The 23,647-nt window shown below is 36.4% G+C and overlaps 1 pseudogene; it reads left to right on the top strand.

The window, feature by feature from the left end:
• The first annotated feature begins 4,359 nt into the window (after window positions 1–4,359).
• LOC116754543 lies at window positions 4,360–19,272 on the top strand (annotated as a pseudogene).
• The last annotated feature ends 4,375 nt before the right edge of the window (window positions 19,273–23,647 follow it).

Below are 23,647 nucleotides of genomic sequence, written 5' to 3'. Positions count from 1 at the left end.
TCTTCTCAAAGAACCAGCTTTTAGTTTTATTGATCTTTGCATTGTTTCCTTCATTTCTTTTTCATTTATTTCTGATCTGACCTTTACGATTTCTTTCCTTCTGCTAATTTTGGGGTTCTTTTGTTCTTCTTTCTCTAATTGCTTTAGGTGTAAGGTTAGGTTGTTATTTGAGATTTTTCTTGTTCCTTGAGGTAGGATTGTACTGCTTTAAACTTCACTCTTAGAACTTCTTTTGCTGTATCCAATAGGTTTTGGGTTGTTGTGTTTTCATTCTCATTTGTTTCTAGGTGTTTGTTGATTTCCTCTTTGATTTCTTCAGTGGTATCTTGGTTATTTAGTAGTGTATTGTTTAGCCTCCATGTGTTTGTATTCTTTACAGATTTTTTCCTGTAATTAATATCTAGTCTCATACTGCTGTGGTTGGAAAAGATACTTGATATGATTTCAGTTTTCTTAAAATTACCAAGGCTTGAATTGAGACCCAAGATATGATCTATCCTGGAGAATGCTCCATGAGCACTTGAGAAGAAAGTGTAACCTCTTGTTTTTGGATGGAATGTCCTATAAATATCAATTAAGTCCATCTTGTTTAATGTATCATTTAAAGCTTGTGTTTCCTTATTTATTTTCATTTTGGATGATTTGTCCATTGGTGAAACCGGGGTGTTAAAGTCCCCTCTCATGATTGTGTTACTGTTGATGTCCCTTTCTATGGCTGTTAGCATTTGCCTTATGTATTGAGGTGCTCCTATGTTGGGTGCATTGATATTTACAGTTGTTATGTCTTCTTCTTGGATTGATCCCTTAATCATTACATAGTGTCCTTCTTTGTCTCTTGTAATAGTCTTTATTTTAAAGCCTTTTTTGTCCTATATGAGAATTGCTACTCCAGCTTTCTTTTGATTTCCATTTGCATGGAATATCTTTTTCCATCCCTTCACTTTCAGTCTGTATGTGTCCATAGGTCTAAAGTGGGTCTCTTTTAGCCAGCATATACACAGGTCTTGTTTTTGTATCCATTCAGCCAGTCTGTGTCTTTTGGTGGGAGCATATAATCCATTTACATTTAAGGTAGTTATCAATATGTATGTTCCTATTACCATTTCCTTAATTGTTTTGGGTTTGCTATTGTAAGTCTTTTCCTTCTCTTGTGTTTCCTGCCTAAAGAAGTTCCTTTAGCATTTGTTGTATAGCTGGTTTGGTGGTGCTGAATTCTCTTAGCTTTTGCTTGTCTGTAAAGGTTTTAATTTCTCCGTCAAATCTGAAATAGATCATTGCTGAGTAGAGTAATCTTGGTTGTAGGTTCTTCCCTTTCATCACTTTAAGTATGTCCTGCCACTCCCTTCTGGCTTGCAGAGTTTCTTCTGAAAGATCAGCTGTTAACCTTATGGGGATTTCCTTGTATGTTAATTGTTGCTTTTCCCTTGCAGCTTTTAATATTTTTTCTTTTTATTTAATTTTTGATAGTTTGATTAATATGTGTCTTGGCGAGTTTCTCCTTGGATTTATCCTGTATGGGACTCTCTGCCCTTCTTGGACTTGATTGACTATTTCCTTTCCCATATTAGGGAAGTTTTCAACTATAATCTCTTCAAATATTTCCTCAGTCCCTTTTATTTTTTCTCTTCTTCTTCTGGGACCCCTATAATTCAAATGCTGGTGCATTTAATGTTGTCCCAGAGGTCTCTGAGATTGTGCTTAATTCTTTTCATTCTTTTTTCTTTATTCTGCTCTGGGGTAGTTATTTCCACTGCTTTCTCTTCCAGGTCACTTATCTGTTCTTCTGCCTCAGTTATTTTGCTACTGATTCCTTCTAGAGAATTTTTAATTTCATTTATTGGGTTGTTCTGTCATTGTTTGTTTACACTTTAGTTCGTCTAGGGTCTTGTTAAACATTTCTTGTATTTTCTCCATTCTATTTCCAAAATTTTGGATCATCTTCACTATTCTTACTCTGAATTCAGGTAGACTGCCTATTTCCTCTTCATTTGTTTAGTCTGGTGGGTTTTTACCTTGCTCCTTCATCTGCTGTGTGTTTCTCTGTCTTCTCATTTTGCTTAACTTACTGTGTTTGGGGTCTCCATTTCGAAGGCTACAGGTTCATAGTTCCCATTGTTTTTGGTGTCTGCCCCCAGTGGCTAAGGTTGGTTCAGGGTGTTGTGTAGGCTTCCTGGTAGAGGGGACTGGTGCTTATGTTCTGGTGGATGAGGCTGGATCTTGTCTTTCTGGTGGGCAGTGGTGTGTTTGGGTGTGTCTGTTACCTTATTATGATTTTAGGCAGCCTCTCTGATAACGGGTGGGGTTGTGTTCCTGTCTTGTTAGCTGTTTGGCATAGGGTGTCCAGCACTGGAGATTGCTGGTCATCGAGTGGAGCTGGGTCTTAGCATTGAGTTGGAGACCTCTGGGACAGCTTTTGCCATTTGATATCACATGGGCCTGGGAAGTCTCTGGTGGACCAATGTCCTGAATTCAGCTCTCCCACATCAGAGGCTCAAGCCTGACAGCTGGCCAGAGGACCAGGACCCTGTCAGCCACATGGCTCAGAAGAAAAGGGAGAAAAAAAAAGAAAGAAAGAAAGAAAAAATAAATAAATAAAATAAAATATAGTTATTAAAATAGAAAAAAATATTAAAAATAAAAAGTAGTAAAAAGAAAGAAAGAAGAGTGCAACCAAACTTAAAAACAAATCCACTAATGATACCAAGCTCTAAAGAGTATACAAAAACAAAAACAAAAGGACAGTCAGAACCATAGGACAACTGACAAAAGCAAAGCTATACAGACAAAATCACAGAAAGAAGCATACACATACATACCAACAAAAAAAGAAAAAAGGAAAAAGAAAAAGAATATATATATATATATATATATATATATATATATATATATATATATATAAAAGGAAGAGAGCAACGAAATCAATAAACAAATCTACCAATGATAATAAGCTCTAAATACTAAACTAAGATAAACATAAAACCAGAAACAAATTAGATGCAGAAAGCAAACCCCAAGTCTATAGTTGCTCCCAAAGTCCACTGCCTCAGTTTTGGGATGATTTGTTGTCTATTCAGATATTCCACAGATGCAGGGTACATCAAGTTGATTGTGGAGATTTAATCTGCTGCTCCTGAGGCTGCTGGGCGAAATTTCCCTTTCTCTTCTTTGTTCACACAGCTCCTCGGGTTCAGCTTTGGATTGGGCCCAGCATCTGCATGTAGGTCTCCTGAGGGCATCTGTTCCCTGCCTTTTGGGAAGTCTGAGGTCTTGTACCAGTGTTCAGTAGGTGTTCTGTAGGAGTTGTTCCACATGTAGATGTAGTTTTGATGTATTTGTGGGGAGGAAGGTGATTGCCACGTCTCACTCCTCTACCATCTTTAAGGCCTCTGGGCTGAAATAGGGACTTTTAACATTTGGGAGTTAAGACTAATGAGACTATGGATAATTTTTCACAAAATTTAAGAATTACACTTCATAGATACAGAGTTAGTGCAAGTTCATTTGCACAAATCAATTTCTCTTCACAGGGGAGTTCTGTTTTAATAGCAACTCCTAGATACTCAGAATTTTAATACTAGCCTATGAATTTAAATAAAAAAATAATAATCATTAAATTATTAAAATTTAATAATTTTAATATAGAATTTTAATACTGACATAGTAGTATCTTCTATGTTTTAATTTCTCATTTGTTTCATACATGTTTATTGCAGATGTGACATATTCAAATGTCTAAAAGATCCAGGCAGTTGACTCACAACATTGAAATTGTTGTAAGAAAAACCATGGGAATCTCTGACTGTGAAAAACTAGACAAACGACAGAAGATCTGTTGAGGGTGAGGAAGAAGTTGGTCTTTGCAGATAGTATTTGGGAACATGGCTAGGACTAGTGTTTTTCAGATTTTTTTTTTGAGAAGCCAGATTATTGTGTAGAATTTCCCAAATATTAAATATTTATTCAAAATAAAATTTAAATACTGTGCTGACCCAACATAAAAATTCTACTGGTCAGATCTTGCCCAAGGACGAGAAGTTTGCTATTTCAGGTTGGAAAAAGTCTACTAAAGAATAAAAAAAAAATGCTAGGCTTTGGGATATGAAGATAATTAGGATTTTTTTTTTTTTGTCTTTCAAGACGTTCATAGACTTAGTAAGGGAGATTAAGCCCGCCCCTAATGACTACACTTGCAGGACCAAGTCAAGAGTACAAATGTAGGCACCCAGTGTGTCCTCTTCTCTTCCCCCCAGTCCTTGCACCTTCCCTCACTAAAAGAAGGATCTTAGCCCTCACATCCAAGCTCTATCCACAACCTCTTAGGTAATGACAGAAGTCTAGGTCCACCATTAGGGCCTAGCGATGAGCACAGTAGCAGTCAATCAGCTCTGTGTAGTGTTGGGGAAAAGGACTATGGAGGAACTAGAGATAATTCCAGGGTCTAAGTTCCATGGTGAAGGAGGGAGGAAACAACAGGTTCCAGGTAAGCATGTCTCCTTGGCCCCTACAGTTTACTCACTTTGGAAAGGGTGATGGCCAGTGGAAGGCAAAATGGAGGTCTCTAAAGCATGCTATAGAGAGCAGGTTCACAACGGCTGACTGTAAGGATTATACTTAGGGAGAACAACATGAAAACACATATTTTAGGCATTGGGTGATACTTATTCTTTGTTCTCAGCTATATGGCTAAAGATGTTTATTCCCTGTGTAACGTACTTTGTGGCCACTTAGTCTCTTAACAAAATAGTCTGTGTGTACTTGAACTTAGGAAAGCCTGTATAATCAGCTTTTGATAACTAAGTTAAATGAGTAACCTGCTGCATTGTAAAGAAGAATTATTTATTTTGCTCATAAAATATCCTGTTAAGAAAGAAGTTCATGAATGTCTTTTACAGAGGACACAATTACAAATACTTTCTCTATTGGGTTTCTTGGCTCTCTATGTTATAGCAGTCAACTCAATAACATGCAGCACTTCAAAGTCATAAAATACCATATTCAGAGCCATAGTTTTTAAAAGTTAAATTTTTATTACCTCCTATATGTAAGTCGCAGGTATTATGTTTTTGTACTCTTTAGAAAAGAGGTTTTCAGTAAGATATTAAGGAAAGAAAAGAAAGGGAGAGAGGGGAGGAAAGGGAGGGAGTGAAGAAGGAAAGAAAAGAGAAAGAGAGAGACAAAGACAGGCAGAAAGGGAGGGAGGGAGGGAAGGAGGGAGAGAGGAAGAAAGGAAGGAAGGAAGAAAGGAAGGAAGAAAAAAGCAAACTAATATTCTTTAAAAACAAGAGGATGCTTTTAGGGTTGTTTGAAAACCTAGTTTGGACATAATTTCATAAGAGGACCACAGCTCTCCATTCCCAGTGTTAATGGCTTGTTAGTCCACAAGAAAGACAGTACAATAGCAAAGTGAGGGGTACTGGTTAAGCATCTCCAATACATTAGTAATAAAATCTGGGCAGCTGTTCTAAAACTTGGAAATTTTCAAGCACAGTCAGTAGCACAGGTCCACAAAAAAGCACTCTAATATCACACGGAATAATTTTAATAGTTTTTCTCATGCTCAATGCATTGAGCATCCTCATTTCAGGGCTAAATAGCAGCCATAAAGGCAGCAAAGTTGTGATAAAAATGGATAATGAAGTTTATTCGCCAGTATTTTTCTGTTCATTTTAGAGTTATATTGTTCATAAACACTGAAGCATTGGTATATTTGAAAGATTATTTTGATGAGTATACGAACACACAAAAAGCCTGAACTTAAAGTTTTAATTATTAATATATGTATGTTGTCCCACATGGGTGTGCTAAGCAGAATTATGATCACAAGTACTTGTGGAAGCTGAAATACTTATACAGATAAATTTAGTGAATATAAATGATATTTAGAAACAATTTAAAGTTCAAATGTCAATGAAACAGTTCTTAAGGAATTTATGAGCATATGTTAGATACAAGAAATATACAGAAAACTTGGTTTTCCATGCTTGAAAAATTGAACTTCTTGTTTATTTAGATTATTTCAGGAAGTCCACAGGGGAAAATCCCCCTGTAATAAAACCTTGAAATCAAAAATTAGATTATGTAGGTTAGACTATCCAGAGAGGACCAAAAATGATTTCTATCCTATAAGATATTCTATTTTCTAGCTATTCCGATTTTTTAAAAGCTGTAATATTGAGAACTCTCAACTGGAACTATGATAATAGAGCTTTTTGACCACAGAAGTAGCTGAGACTGAACATAGGAAGATATAAGTGACAAACAGAACAGTGTTTTTAACAAATATAAAACCAATTTTAAAATGGCATAGGTAAAATTCAAGCACAACCTTGCATAATGTTTTATGTTGACTGTTAATTTTTTTCTTCTAGGCCAATAATCATTTTCATTAATTAATGAGATACCTTAAATTTCTATATCAGTTACTAATAGTATATGAATAATTATGGGATAGTCCCTCTAAAAGTATTGCTTGCTTTCATCTATGTTTCTTCATTTTTTCTGTCATTGAGAATAATTACAAATTCGTTAAATACAATTTTATAGTTTAAGGTGCGTAGCAAATTTTACTGTCAAATATTTGGAAATGAATAGCTTATTTCTTTAAGTGCTTCCAGACACTGCTATACATTTTTCCTTGCAGAGTATGTTGATGTAGCACATTGTCATTTTGTTTACAAATAAACCACAAAAATAAAACCCTGAAAATGTGGAAATTGCATGTAGAGTAGAAGCTTCCATGATCACCTTCTAATTAAGCAGTTTGCTGGATTCCAACCTATTTCCTCTTTTCTGTCTGTAATATGTTTACTAATAAGTATGCCTTTGGAACACTGATGACTACTAGGTTACTTATGAAGAGTTCCTTGGCACTTGTAGTCACCATGAGTTGAGTGCCTACCAAGAGTCCACTGAGGTTATTCTCAACTCCCTCATGCCAGATAAAACTGTGAAAGGTACTAGGTCATTTAGTTAAGCATTACACCATTTGCTAATATCTGTGTGCCAAAGAAATTCTGTGCACGTGTATGTGTGTGTGTGTGTGTGTGTGTGTGTGTGTGTGTGTACATAAAAACTATGTCTAATGCTTTGGAAAAACTCAGTACAAAGAAATTAGTTTTAAAATGCTGTTAAATTAGCTTGTGGTTATTACAACTCTAAAATATTGGAGGAAATGATAAAATTTTTAAAAATCTGTATTCATATTTAATTAGGACTTGATTTAAAAAATTTTTGGTTTTGTTTTATTTCTTCTATTTAATTTCTCACCTCACTTAATTAAAAAAAAACAAAACCTTACAAACACTGAATTACAAATATGAGGAGAACACCAATCTACAGATACATTTTCAATAAAAAACCTTGGTTCTATTTAAAAATATTTGCCAGACTGCATATTAAAATGATTTAAGCTAAATATCATTGCAAGAATATGCATGCACACTTTTTAAAAAATTCAAACTTTTTGTGACTATTTCAATTCCAGTGGCTTCAGGATAAAATGACTTATTCTCTGTGCGCTTCTTTGGGGTCATTCTAATGCAGGCATATAAAATGCACTTTTTGAAAGATGAATAATAAGAATTTAATTTAATTTAATTTAATTTGCTCATAGTAACTTTCTAAAAGACAAGATAACTCCCAAATTAACTCACATATGCACAAGTAATCTTTCAGAAAAGCTTAACTGTGAAAAGATACCTCTACTGGGTTTAGTAGAATCATGCTCTTATGTCATCTTTCTGCAAACCAATGTTCATTTTGACTATATTTGTTCATCTATCTATTCAACTACTTTATTACTGTCAAGCAGATACCTTACCTAAAACAAATTAGCCCCTCAGTTCAGAGATTTCATTCATTTGCATTTACAAGGATTTGGGCAGGGACAAGATCCACTGTCCAGTTAGACATATAGAGTGAATAAGTTGGTGGATTCAACAAGGGATCAGGGGAACTTCTGAGTAAGATAAATATATGAACAGGTTCTCTAACTTCCTTTCCAAAACCAGAATTAAATGATCAAAGAAAAGAAAATAAAATAAAAAGAAAAACCTCTATGCCTGTATAAATGTGAAAATCAAAAAAGGCCGCCACTTCTTACACCAAGCCCCTAGGAATTTTGCCCTATTAAATCAGGTTTAAAAAGACCATAAAGAGGAACCTCAAACTTTTTTTCAAAAGAAAGCAGGAAGTATGCAGAGAAAAGCCTAGCAGAGCCTGTACAAAATGTCTTTAATTGGAGAGAATTAAAGCCTCTGGGAAAATGGGGGATACTCTAATAATTTTCCACTGAACATGAGACAGCATCTGTGGAAGCCATGAGAATATGCCACAGAGAATATAACTGATTGATGGCCCAGTTGCTGCTTTTCCAGATTCATCACCACTATCATATTATGGTCATCCTTTCCAAATACTTCTCCCCATCAATGACTGGGCAGAGAGGTGGTCCTAATGCAGTTCTGTTCCTGTGAGACATGAGAGTCCTCCAACTAGAGATTTTGGCTCAAGGACTCCCCTTCATCCTGGCTGAACCTGCTTTGGAACTCTGTTGCAGACTACCTGGCCCCCTTCCCTCTCTCTCTTCTTCACTGATGTAAAACCTACATGGTATCCGAAGGCTCTCTTTGCCTCCTTTGATTTTCTGATAGTTGTTCTTGATTGTCATTTCCAAATACACATCTGTTGCATGTGTAATCTCATCTTTGTTTCTGTTTCTCAGAAGATCCAAGATTTGTCTACAAAACAGGCAACAGGATAGGGATTTGGGACTGGCTCACTCACCACCAGGCAGGCAAGAAGATGCCATTCTGACTAGTATGTGGTCATTGAGAGTCCCTAGTAAAAAGTGATGGGCAAATTACTAGAGTTAACGTGTCCCAGGGTGACCTGAGAAAACCTGTTAATGTAGGGAAATGCTCCTTCAGGTGCAATTTTTGAAGCATTTTGAAAGATACGGGGTATCTGTGACTACAAGGACAGTGGAATTGACTGGTTACTCTTATGCTGAATTGATGCCTGTTGAGGAACTTTAACAAAAGGTTATTAGCTAAATATGAGGCCTCTTATCTCCTGTGATGAAAGCAGACACAGCAGACAGAAAGACCCGAGGAACTGATAGAGCCATGGAGTTCCAGAGACATTTATATATGAAATTTAAATGTTCAGCCAAACCAGGTATGTCGTGCTAATACCAAGGCCATGGTTGGGAATTTCTGGGATCCTGAAACATGAAATGGGGAAATCAGTAGGGATGTTCTGTTCTGAATAATCCCTCTGAGCCTTCAGATCTTTTAGAAGTAAAAAAGTAAGCTCCAGTAAAAGCTAGAGCACACCCAGTGTTGGTAGCTACTGCAGAGGCATCTCCCTATTAACAGGTATTCCAAAGAAGGTTCCCCACCTCCTCTGATTGCCAAGACAATAGCTAGTGTTAAATCCCACCACAACACTGCACAGGACATGCTGGGCCTCATACTGGAGGAAAGACATTATTCACCAAAAGAGCTACAAGAATTAGCTAGCATGCTCCCATAGGAACTTGGCAAATACCAATGGGACAGGAGTTTGAGAATGCTGTATCAAGAGGGGGCAAATGTAAGACTGCATTAAGCAAGAATTCACTGATTTGAGGTCACCTTTTTGGGGACATCTGTCAAGTACATCAGTGGACGAAGAAAACTTTATTAGAGTGGCCCTTAGAACTCTAGAGAAAAAGATGTCCCAAGTGAGTACAATTGAAAGAATAAAGAGGCTGAAGGAAGTGGGGATGCTGGAGGGAAAATGCTATGTAAGTCCAGATAAACCACTAGAGAACTATGTTCCACAGGAGGCCCAAATGCAAAATTCACCAGAACCACTACGAAGTTCAGTGGTGGAATTCCTGTGAAGACCAAGATGATGGGAAGACAGGAATTCAGAGATGGAATTGTTAATATTCATAAGAATGACAAGGTCATCAAAGTAACAGAAGCCTGGGTAGTAAAAGTTTTAACACTAGAAACCAGCAGGCCACAATCATGATAAAGACAAGCAAACTTGCCCACAGGGAGTTGTGGAAATGGTTGATAGAGCACAGATGAAGTCCCTAGGAGCAACAAGCATACAGCCAACAAGGATCTACTAAGCATGTATAACCAGAAAGAGGAAAGAATGTAGGAGCAGTAGACTAAGGGAAGCCATCTCAATAAAAAGCTATGGTTCCTCATTAAGTTCTCAAATCTTAGATCCAGAAACCATGAACTAAAGAGAAGTACGTGTCTCTGGGAGGCAGTCACCCATAGTAATGTGGCAAATATAAGCTCTAACGACTAGTCCTTTCCTCAAAGTAATCTATGATCTTTTACTCAGGTGACTACACTCAAGAGAAAGCATAACACTGAGACATTTCAGATTATTGTGCATAGGTTCTGAGTTGACATTGATACCTCGAGCTCCAAAACATCATACCAGGCCCACTGGTAAAGTGGGAGCTTATGGGGTAAAGTAACAAATGGAATCTTTGCCCATATTGGAACCATGGGTCCATGGATCCACCCAAAAGTTATTTCTCCAGTCACTGAATATATAGTTGAAATTGATATACTTGGCAATTTGCTTAAACCTCAGATTGGTTCCCTGATCTGTGGATTAAGAGCTATCTCTCTATGGAAAACCAAATAGAAACCACTGAAACAGCCCTCCCTAGTCAAAATGATAAATCATATAAAATATGGCATGAACAAGGATAATGACAGAGATTAGTATCACCCTTTGTATTATTTGCTAGGGCTGCCATAACAAAACACCACAGACTGAGTGGCTTAAACAACAGAAATTTATTGTTCCACAGTTTGGGAAGCTAAAAGTCTAAGTTCAAGATGTCAGCTGGTTTGGTTTCTTTTGAGACCTCTCTCCTTGACCTGCAGATGGCTATCTTCTCACTATATTCTCACATGGTCTTTCCTTTGTGTACTTAATCTCTGTGTCTTAATCTTCTCTTCTTATAAAGATAACAGTCATATTAGATTAGGGCCCACCTTATAATCTAATTTTACCTTGTTATCTCTTTAAATCCATATCCAAATACAGTCACATTCTGAAGTACTGGGTGATAGGGATTCAACATATGAATTTTGGGGTGACATTTATATGGTGCTTTATCTTAAAAGACATTGATGCATGGGTTAGGAAACCAGGGGGTAGAAGCAGAGGAGACCCTGCTAGCCATCATTCCCAATTACCCATTGAGGAATTTTGTGCTTCTGTGTTCCCACAACTGTGGACCTCCAAAGATTGGAGGTCTTAGCCCCCAAAAAGAACACACTCTTACAACAGAATATTGCCAAGATCTCTTTGAGCTCTTTGTGTCCAAGGACCAAAAATTAAAAGAGAAATCACCATCATGACTGCCTTAGCACAATGATGGCAGGAGGAAACATGCAAGGAACCCGGGTTATCCACTCTAGTACTTCCTGTACCCATTATAACCGTAAATGGACAAAGATAACAAACTTGGTTTTAAAAGGGCATCATTAACATGAGCCCAGACACATCAGAAATGAATGTTTGGGTCCCAGCACCAGGAAATCTACCAAGATCTACCAAAGTGATGAGGATGAGATATTTTGGAAAGATAGTTTAGGAGAAATGGGATAAATACCAGTCGTGACCCAGAGATCAAATGCAGTGAAAGAGGCTATAGTTTGTTCCATTAGACTCGCTCTTCTATGTTTCTTTTCAAGAAGAGAGGTCATAGAAACTAGGGAGCTACTGCATAAATCTACATAGAGAAGTAGATCTGTGCAACAAAAGGCTTGGGTTGTAGTGCCTGTGAAAAGCCCCAGCAGCCACCTTTTGGGAGTTATAATCACTTTCTCACAGAGGCCTCACTTCCCCTGGCCTCATTCCAGTGAGTGGTGACTGAGCATGGCAATGGGAACAATGCAGGCCCATTCCTGCAAGATGTGGAGTTCTTCCAATAGGTGACTGTGACTTTGGCTTGAGGACTCCCTTATTTTGGCCAAAATGTTCATAAAACTATGTTACAATCTGAGCTGCTTCTTCGCCAATTTTAATTACCTCACTCTCCTTCACAAATGTCAGACCTGCATCACAGACTAAAGGCTCTCTCCAGCCTCAACTGCTTGTTCCTCTTTAATCTTTAAAAGCACTTCTCTCCAATACTTCTCTTGTAAGTCTAAACCTGTGTTTGTATCTGCTTTTATCTGAGCTCACACATCTTAGAAGCTGCCATTGGAACACCGAGCATTGTAAAATCAGCTGCTTTCTACTAAAATAAAATGCTCCTATTTTTATTTGAGATCACACTAAATCTATAGATCAATTTAGGAAGAATTTTGTTTGGATATTTAAATCAACAAAACACAAAAACACTTTTTTGAAACACTCAGGTCAAAGAAGAAGAGCATTATTTTGAAAATATTAATATGAACACCATGTTTCAAAATATATGGCATATAACATACTTTGTAAGCAGAGGAATATTCACAGCAAATTTTGTATTACTATATAAAAATGAAAAAACTGAGTATTAAAATCAATAACCTAGAAAACTAATTAATGAACTTAATGATAGTGGGACAAAAGAAAGTAATAAAAAATGAGAGCAGCGTTGATAAAAATTAAGATATGAACTGTAGAATTCATTTTAAAAATCAAGATCTGTTTGCTTGAAATGGTCAGTAAAATACACAGATCTCTAGGTGGCATAATAAAGAAAACAACACTTTCCTGCTTGAGGCTCCACTCAAAGTTGGCTGCCTTCCTCATCACCTTTTATAAGGGATGGAGTAGTATTACTAGGTGTGGATGTGTTGTGCCTGCAGACACTGTGTAGAATCATATATTTAACAATAAATAAATTGTACGTGTAATTCTACAGTAACAAATGATGAAAGGAGTATATTGTTTTATATAAAATATATATCAACAATTTATATTGTCTCAAGGAAAACTCAAAAATAACTAAAACAATAAAAATAAAATTAGAGAAAGTTTTCAGAAATATTACTATAATTAAAAGTGATGATTACAGCTAATTTTAACAGCATAATACTTTAACATCTGAAGAAACATTTGACTGCTGTTACAGAAGCACAACTTAGAAAAGATGAAAAGCTTCCCATATTATGTTCACAATTGCTAACAAACCTGTAAAAAATAACAATATGAAATCTATAGCCTAAGCAAATTTATCAATATTGAGGCATAACTCTTTTTTTAATTACTTTTTAAATTTTTATACAACTTTTATGTTACTTTCTATTTACAGTTATTACAAAATATTGGCTATATTCTCCATGTTGTACAGTACATCCTTCAGTCTCTCTTACACCCAATAGTTTGTATCTTCCACTACCCTACCCCTATGTGAGGCAGAATTCTTAAAATAATAAATTAAATCCCATCATGTATTTTTAAAAATGGGATTGACTTTATTACAGGAAAACATGGATGAATAACGAAAAATGACTTCACATAATTAATGGAAATACTTGTAAATAAAGAAAAATAATATTTTGTATCAAAATAAGTGGAAAATAATATTGCATATTAAAATAAATGGAAATTTAAGATTCCATTCTGGATTTTAAAATATAGATAACTTTGAAAATCAAAAAAAGCTGGAAAATTTTTACATAAATTTTACTGAGCTTGATGACATCTCTTCAATGGAGATTTATACAGTAATTTAAAAATATTAATTTGATATAAAAGTCAAGTAAACATATATTTATAAATAGAAATTAACAAAGCAGGCCTTTAAACTATCAGAAAAAAATAAACAGAAAAATGAACTTTCAAAAAGTATGCAGATTATTCAAATTTTGAGCTCTACCCTACATCATACATTTCAGGGTACATTTCAAATATATTAAAGGAGCAAAAATTTTAAATGAGGTAAGAATATACAATGGAGAAAAGACAGCCTCTTCAATAAGTGGTGCTGGGAAAACTGGACAGCTACATGTAAAAGAATGAAATTAGAACACACCCTAACACCATACACAAAAATAAACTCAAAATGGATTAAAGACCTGAATGTAAGGCCAGGAACTATAAAACTTTTAGAGGAAAACACAGGCAGAACACTCTTTGACATAAATCGCAGCAGGATCTTTTTTGACCCACCTCTGAGAGTAATAAAAATGAACAAATGGAATCTAATTCAACTTAAAAGCTTTTGCACAGCAAAGGAAACCATAAACAAGATGAAAAGACATCCCTCAGAATGGGAGAAAATATTTGCAAATGAAGCAACTGACAAAGGATTAATCTCCAAAATACACAAACAACTCATGCAGTTCAATACCAAAAAAACAAACAACCCAATCAAAAACTGGGTGGAAGACCTAAATAGATATTTCTTCAAAGAAGACATACAGATGGATAACAAACACATGAAAAGATGCTCAACATCACTAAATATTAGAGAAATGCAAATCAAAACTACAATGAGATATCACCTCACACCAGTCAGAATGGCTGTCATTAAAAAAATCTACAAACAATAAATGCTGCAGAGGGTGTGGAGTAAAGGGAACCCTCTTGTACTGTTGGTGGGAATGTAAATTGGTACAGCCACTATGGAGAACAGTATGGAGGTTCCTTAAAAAACGAAAAATAGAATTACCATATGACCCAGAAATCCCACTACTGGGCATATACCCTGAGAAAACCATAATTCAAAAAGACACATGCACCCCAGTGTTCATTGCAGCGCTCTTTACAATAGCTAGAACATGGAAGCAACCTAAATGTCCATCAACAGAGGAATGGATAAAGAAGATGTGGTACATATATACAATGGAATATTACTCAGCCATTAAAAGGAATGAAATTGGGTCAACTGTAGAGACATAGATGGACCTAGGGACTGTCATACAGAGTGAAGCAAGTCCGAAAGAGAAAAACAAATATCACATATTAATGCATATATGTGGAATCTAGAAAAATGGTATTGATGATCTTATCTGAAATACGGAAATAGAGACACAGACGTAGAGAACAAAATGTATGGACACTAAGGGGTAAAGGTGGGGGAGTAGGATGAATTGAGAGATTGGGATTGACATAAATATAGTATTGATACTATGTATACAGTAGTTAACTAATGAGAACCCGTGTATAGCTCAGGGATCTCTACTCAGTGCTCTGTGGTGACCTAAATGGGAAGGAAATCCAAAAAAGAGGGGATATATGCATACATATACTTTATCCACTTTGCTGTACAGTAGAAACTAACACAACATTGTAAAGCAACTATACCCCAATAAAAATTAATTTTTTAAAAATAAAATAAATAAATTTTAAAAATTAAAATTTTAAAAATTAAAGAAACAAATGCTAAATTAAACAACAGGAAATATAAATTATAATATGCAGGTATCTGGTCTTCAGACAGAAAGGGGCTTTCAAAATTGGATACAAATGAAAATATACCATCAAATAATAATTGATAGAAATCAACATGCGAAGCTTTCAATGTGAATTAAAAATTAACATAAGCATTAAAAAGCAAAAGGAGGGCTTCCCTGGTGGCTCAGTGGTTGAGAGTCCACCTGCCGATGCAGGGGACACAGGTTCGTGTTCCGGTCCGGGAAGACCCTGCATACCACGGAGCGGCTGGGCCCATGAGCCATGCCTGCTGAGCCTGTGCGTCCAGAGCCTGTGCTCCGCAACAGGAGAGGCCACAGCAGTGAGAGGCCCGCGTACCACAAAAAAAAAAAAAAGAGTTAAAAGAGCTAAAAAACGGGAACCCGGCCACAGATGGGCCCACCCCCAACATCATAAAATTTACTACAAGGAACTCAACCAGGTTCTCAGAGCAAATATTTAGAGAAAAATCCCCTTGGGCTTCTGGCAGAGGCAGGGGAAAAGGAACCATTTTTAAATACTCCAGAGCACTCTGTTTTCAAGAAGGCCTGCCCTCTGGGGAAACTAGTTAACTAAACCCTAAGAAAGAGAGAAAGGAACAGAAAAAAACAATAATGACTGAGAATTTCCCCAAATTAATGTCAGACACCAAACCACAGATCCAGGAATATCAGAGAAAACCAAGCAGGATAAATGGCAAAAAAGCCCTTAAGCTAGGCATATCTTTTTCAAACTACAGAAAACTAAAGGGAAAGAAAAAAATCCTGAAAGAAGCAAGAGTGGGGTAAAAAATCCATCTTACCCACAGAGGAACAAAGATAAAAACTGCCTTCAACTTCTCCTCAGAAACCATGCAAGCAAGAAGAAAGTAGAGTGAAATATTTTAAATGTTGAGAGAGTTCTACATATATCATGTAAATTCTCGGATCTTTAGTCCCACTGATGGTAGCTGGGGTAAAACTATTTCTAACCCTCTTCATCACCTTCTGTCCTCTTCTCTCTGCCCTTTCTCTCACTTCCAACCCAGGCACCAGGGGAAGGGGTTGGCGGACTCACACATTTGATGGAAGAAGGAGAGGCTGGGGAGGAGGTGCTAAGGACTAGCCACAGGGAGGGGCAAACTTCCACTTCTGAGATACACATTCCTTTGTCATCTCAAGTCAGGGAGAAGAAGAAAAAGAGCAAGGATGGGGTGGGAAAAGGCAATATTTTGAATCTCTATACAAAACTACAAAATTCATTTCTGCTTTGGAAGGGTGGAAAAGACATTTTACTTCTATCTGATAGAGAGCACAAACCTCCAAGAGGGTAAATATGGCATTGGAAATATTAAAGCAGAAGTTAATTTTGCAATTTCTCTTATTTTTGTAACAACAACAACAACAAAAGCTGAGCACGAGGAATTTGAAGACTTAGAGAAGATTTATACCATTGTTGTACCATTGCTTTGATTTGTACCATTGGTTTGTACCAATGATTTGTACCGCTGTTTCATTTCTGCCTGACTCTTAATACCCAGTGAATTAAAAGGCCAAAAGTTGAGCACGAGGAATTTGAAGACTTAGAGAAGATTTATACCATTGTTGTACCATTGCTTTGATTTGTACCATTGGTTTGTACCAATGATTTGTACCACTGTTTCATTTCTGCCTGACTCTTAATACCCAGCGAATTAAAAGGCCAGTTTTAAATGCAAAACAAAAACAAAAATAAAACAAACAAACAAAAAATTGTTGAGAGAAAAAAACCCCCACCAACCTAGAAGTCTGTAATCTGTGAAATTATCCTTCAAAAGTGAAGGAGAGAAAAAAAAAAAGTGAAGGAGAAATAGACTTTCTCAAATAAATAAAACTTGAGGGAATTTGCTGCCAGGAGACATGTCTTGCAAATGATGTTTCTAAAAGTTTTTTGGCAGAGGAGATGAGGCTCAGAGGCTGCCCCCGCCCCTGCAGGAGAGTTCTGCCTGGGCTCGGGAACATCCTAGCCAGACTCGCCTGAGCACAGAGCAACCTGGAGACAGTGAAGACGTCAGTCACCAGGGAGGCCACCATTCTGAGGTGAAGAGTAGAAAGTGCTTAAAGTTGGGGTAGGGGAGCAGAGGACTTTACTTTCTGCAGCCTGGTGCTAGCCAAGCCCCCAAGATACTTCCTGACTAATCTCACCCCACCCCCATGCTAACTTCCTGCAGGTCCCTTAACACTGCCCTTCACTTTGGCTAAAGGGGCAGGAAGAATTCTTCCATTGAAAGGAAGAAGGCCCATCAAGGAGAGGTCATATGCCTGGTTGTCTAGTCAGGTGACTGGCAGACAGCTAGGCCTCTGGAGCCTGATGGCCTGCACGATGGTTCTTTCTAGGCTGGATCCACTTCTAAGTCCCTCTGACCTCTGAAACTTAGGGCCAAGCCCCGCCCACAACGGGAGCCCAAGCATATGAGAACTAAGGTGGGACCATTTCAGGATGACTTCCATCTTGACTTACACTTGAAAAAAATCTTCTAAGTTTAGCAAAATGGGCCCTCAGATTTTCTTGAGTCCTCTGAGCTATTCCTACTAGCCACCAGCTGCCCCAGCTGCCCAGACCAAATCAAAGAAGACCTTGGCTAAACCCTATAAAAGGAATGTGATGGTGGTAGATGACGTTCACACTCCATTTCTGCTGCCAGGCGCTCCATATAAAGACTTGATGACATGTAATTTGGCTAGAGGAGTACTTTCAGATTTGTTGTATCAGACCAGTGTCCCAAAGGAAGTTGCTGATTATATCATCTTTGGCATAGTTATACAGGAAGTGAAAACAAGCAATGTGGCTAGAGAGGCTGCCCTTGGAGATGACCTCTCTGACACATCTCCTGTATACGCTGTCACCATGGCTTGCATTTTTGCTAACCAAACCAGGACCACAGGTGTTGGCTTGATTACTTCTGGCCAGTATGATGTAGTCATGGCAGGTGGTATAGAGTTAATGTCTGATGTCCCTATTTATAATTTGAGGAAACACATGCTTGATCTCAATAAGTCCAAGACTCTAGGTCAGTGACTATCTTTAAAATCTAAATTCAGATTGAATTTCCTACCATCTGAGCACGACCATGTATCACTCTGAAGACCGACTTGCCTCTGCCTTGCTGTTTCTCGACTGGAACAGGGTGAGTACGCACTGCACTTGCACAGTCTGGCCAAGAAGGCACAGGATGAAGGACTCCCTTCTGATGTTGTACATCTTCAAAGTACCAGAAAAAGATACACTTACCAAAGATAGTGGCATTTGTCCTTCTTGAAGCAGATGGCCAAAATAAAACCTACATTCATCAAGCCCTATGGTACAGTGACAGCTGCAAATTCTTCTTTCCTGACTGATGGCACATCTGCAATGCTGAGGAAAAGGCTCTGGCCTTGGGTTATAACCCGAAGGCGCATTTGAGGGATTTTGTGCATTTGTCTCGGGATTCGAAAGATCAACTTTTACTCGAACCAAGATATGCTACTCTAAAAGTGCTAGAAAAGGCAGGATTAACAATGAATGGTATTGATGCTTTGGAATTTCATGATGCTTTCTCAGGTCAGATTTTAGCTAATGGTAAAGCCATAGATTCTGATTAGTTTGTACAAAACTACATGGATTAAATAAAAGTTGGGTTGCCTCCTTTGAAGAAGTTTAACAACTGGGGTGAGTCACTGTCCTTGGGACACCTGTATGGAGCCATTGGCTGCCAAATAATTATGGAAGGAAGCAGGCCAGTATGCCTTAGTGGCTGTCTATGCAGGTGGAGTGAAGGGCCATGCTATGATAGATAACAGACCAGGAAAAAGTGACTTGGAGTTTCTGTGCAACACTCACATTAGACAAGGCCGTTTCAGTACATTACTGAATGACATATATAGTTACTGCTTCTCCTAGGAAAACACAATTTGTGGCCTTCTGTTAAACCTTTGCAATTAAACCTTGCTAGTGTTCCAAGCTTTCCAAAAATCATGGTTTACTTCTCTTTCAGGGATTTCTTAGTCACCATAATCTCACACAGTGATATGTTTAAGCAATTGTTTCTGGTCTCTATTTTCATTAAAGATTAAACAAGGGGCTGCAATTTGAGAAAGAGATTAGCTAGGGTTTGGAATCATCTTTGTAATATTGGCAAAAAATACTCATTCATGTTTGTGACCTAAAGATAAATGTTTTCCTATAAATTACAAACCAATGTGCCTCTATCTTTATGGAAAGATAATTCAGAATTTAAACCTCACTTAAAACTTACAGTAAATATTGAGATATATAAATACCATATTTGTTAACTGGGGTTAACAAACTCCAGTTCTCTTAAACTGGAGAAGTATTGGGGGAAAAAAGTTCTTTAAAGACAAGGAAAATAATAAAGATCAGAAATTCAGATCTACATAAAGAAAGGAAGAGCAAAAAAGGAATAAGTGAAAATATAATAAAAACTTTTTTTAAATTCTTAGTTGAAAAAAAAAAAATTCTTAGTTGACCTAACAGATATTTGTTCAAAAAATAATACCAACAATATATTTGATTATGTATGCTTATATATATATATATTTCAAATATATATATGCTTATGTATGCTTATATATAAGAGAAAAGAATGACAGCAATGATACAAAGAATGAAAAGAAATAATTAGGATTATTGTGTTATTATTAGGTACTCACACTACCCATGAAGTGGTATACTGTTATTCAAAAAGGGACTTAAATTATATATGTAAATGCCTATTGCCACATTTATGGCAACCATAAAAATGATAAAAAGTAGATGTATAACCTATATGCTAAGCAAGGAGGAAAAATGGAATCATATAAAATGCTCATTTGAAACCACCAAAGGCATACAAAAAGTGAGAGGCAAAAATAGGAACAAAGAAGGAGAGCATTAAATAGAAAGCAGTAATAAAGATGGTAGATATGAGTCCAAATATATCAATGATCACTGTGAAAATCAATGGTCCAAATACACCAATTAAAAGAAAAAAGATTGTCAGAGTGAACCACAAAATAAGACCCAATTATCTGATGTCTACAAGAAACTCATTTTAAATATAAAGACACATATAGATCTGAAGTAAATGGCTGGAGAAAAATATATCATAGTAATACTAATCAAAGAAAGCAGAAGTAGCTACATTAATTTCAGATGGAGTAGATTTCAAAGAAAGAAAATTATTAAGGATAAGGCATTATGTAATGATAAAGGGGTTAATTTTCCAAGAAGGCATTACAATCCTTAACACGTATATGTCTAACAACAGAGCATCAAACTATGAGAGGCAAAAACTGATAGAACTACAAGGAGAAATAGATGAATCCACTATCATGGTTGAAGGCTTCAAATCCCTCTATCAGACATGGACAGACTGAGCAGGCAGAATAGCAGTAAGGACACAGTTGAACAAAACATCACCATCAATCAACTGAATATAATTGACATTTATAGACTAAATCTTCCAACAACAGCAGCATACACATTCTTTTTGAACTCACATGGAACATTCCCCACTATGGACCATATTCCTGGTCTAAACACACCTTAAAATTTTAAAAGAAGAGAAATCATATAATGTCTATTCTCAGATAACAATGAAATTTAACTGGAAGTCAATAATAGAAAGATAATTGGAAAATCCCAAAATATGTGGAGATTGAACAACACACTTTTTTTTTTTTTTTTGTGGTACATGGGCCTCTCACCGTTGTGGCCTCTCCCGTTGCAGAGCACAGGCTCCAGACGCACAGGCTCCGGACACGCAGGCTCAGCAGTCACGGCTCACAGGCCTAGCTGCTCCACGGCATGTGGGATCTTCCTGGACCGGGGCACGAACCCATGTCCCCTGCATTGGCAGGAGGACTCTCAACCACTGCGCCACCAGGGAAGCCCCCAACACACTTCTTAATAACACATGAGTCAAAGAAGAAAACTGGAGAAAAATTTTAAATCACTTTTTCCTAAATTAAAATTAAAAAACAACTTATGAAAAATTGTGGGATGCAACAAAAGCAGTACTTAGAGGGATTTTATAGCATCAAATGCATATACTATAAAAGAAGAAAGATTTAAAATCAGTAATCTAAGTTTCCATAGGAAGAACCTAAAAAGAGAATAGAAAACAAAATCCAAAGTAAGCAGAAGGAAAGAAATAGTAAGAATTAGAGCAGAAATCAATGGAATTTAAAACAAGAACTAAATAGATTAGATCAACAAAACCAAAAGCTGTTTCTTTGAAAAGATAAGATAAATTGATAAATCTTTAGCCTAGTTGAGAAAAAAAGACAAGTCACAAATTACTAATATCAGAAATGAAAGAAGTAGCATCACTACAGACTCTATGGACATTAAAAGGATAATGAAGGAATACTATAAACAATTCCATGCCCACAGAGTTGATAACCTAGATTAAATGGGTCAGATCCTTTAAAGACATAATTTGCCAAAAATCACACAAAAGAGATATAGACAATCTAAATAGCCCTAAACTTATTAAATAAATTGAATCGACAATTAATAACATTCCAAAACAGGAAGCACCAGGCCCAAGTGGGTTCACTGGTGAATTATACCAAATCTCTAAGGAATAAATTGTACCAGTTATTTACAAGGTTTATCAGAGGATGGAAGCAGAGGAAATGCTTCCTAACTCATTCTATGTGGCCAGCTTCACCCTAATACTAAAACGAAACAAAGACATTACAAGAAAAGAAAACTATAGGCCAAAATCTCTCATGAGCATAGATGCAAAAATCCTCAACAAAATATTAGCAAGTTGAATGCAACAATGTACAAAAAGAATTATACACTACAACCAAGTGGGTTTTATTCCTGTTAGGCAAGGCAGGTTGAGCATTCAAAAATGAGTTAATGTAATCCATCAGTATAGGCTAAAAAAACAAAATCACATGATATCAATAGATGCAGAAAAAGTATTTGATAAAATCCAGCCACCACTTATGATAAAAAACTCTCAGTAAACCAGGAATAGAGCCAAACGTTCTTAACTTGATAAAGAATATCTATAAAAATTCTACAGCTAACATCAAACTGAATGGCGAGAAACTTGAAGTTTTCCCATTAAGGTCAGAACAAGGCAAGGATGTCTCCTCTCATCACTCTTTTTCAGTACTGTACTAGAAGTTCTAGCTAGTGCAGTAAAACAGGAAAAGGAGGTAAAAGGTATATGGATTGGGAAGGAAGAGATATAATTATCTCTGTTTGTAGATGACATGATCATCTGTGTCAAAAATCTGAAAGAACTGACAAAACTAATAAGTGATTATAGCAAGGTTGGAGAATACAAAATTAATATATACCAATCAATTACTTTTATACAATTATATGTCAGCAATGAAGAAGTAGAATTTGAAATTAAAAACACTACCATTTACATTAGTACTAAAAAAGTGAAATAGGTATAAATCTAACAAAATGTGTACAAGATCTATATAAGGAAAACTATAAAACACTGATGAACAAAGTGGAAGAAAAACTAAATAAATGGAGAGATAGTTCATGGTCGTGTGTAGGAAAACAAAATTGTCAATATTGTTAAGATGTCGGTTTTCCCTATCTTGGTCTACAAATTTAACGCAATCCTAGTCAAAATACTAGCAAGTTATTTTTTGGATATGGACAAACTGATTCTATGGTTTATATGGAGAGTCAAAAGAACTAAAATAGCCAAGAAAATACTGAAGAAGAACAAAGTTGGAAGACTGACACTGCCTGACTTCAAGACTTACTATACAACTACAGTAATCAAGAAAGCATGGAATCAGTGAAAGAATAGAAAATTGATCAGTGGAACAGAATAGAGAGCCTAGAAGGAGACATATAAATATAGTCAACTGATTTTTGACAAAGGAGTAAAAGCAATACTATGGAGCAAAGATAGTCTCTTCAACAAATGGTGCTGGAGCAACTGGACATCCACAAGCAAAAAAAAAAAAAAAAAAATGAGTTTAGACACAGAGCTTACATCCTTCACAAAAATTAACTCAAAATGGATCAGAGATGTAGGTGTGAAACACAAAACTATAAAACTCCTCGAAGATAATATAGGAGAAAACCTAGATTACCTTGCGTATGGCAAAGACTTTTTAGATACAACTCAAAAGTCATGATCCATGAAAGGAATAACATACAAGTTGGATTTAATTAAATTTACAAACTTCTGTTCTATGAAAGACAATATCAAGAAAACAAGAAGACATAGACTGGGAGAAAATATTTGCAAAACCCACATCTGATAAAGGACTATTATCCAAAA

Source organism: Phocoena sinus, chromosome 5 (assembly GCF_008692025.1).
Source record: "Phocoena sinus isolate mPhoSin1 chromosome 5, mPhoSin1.pri, whole genome shotgun sequence".
NCBI classification, from domain to species: domain Eukaryota; kingdom Metazoa; phylum Chordata; class Mammalia; order Artiodactyla; family Phocoenidae; genus Phocoena; species Phocoena sinus.
Note: the sequence above shows the minus strand (reverse complement) of the source record. Positions and strands in the feature narration are given on the sequence as shown.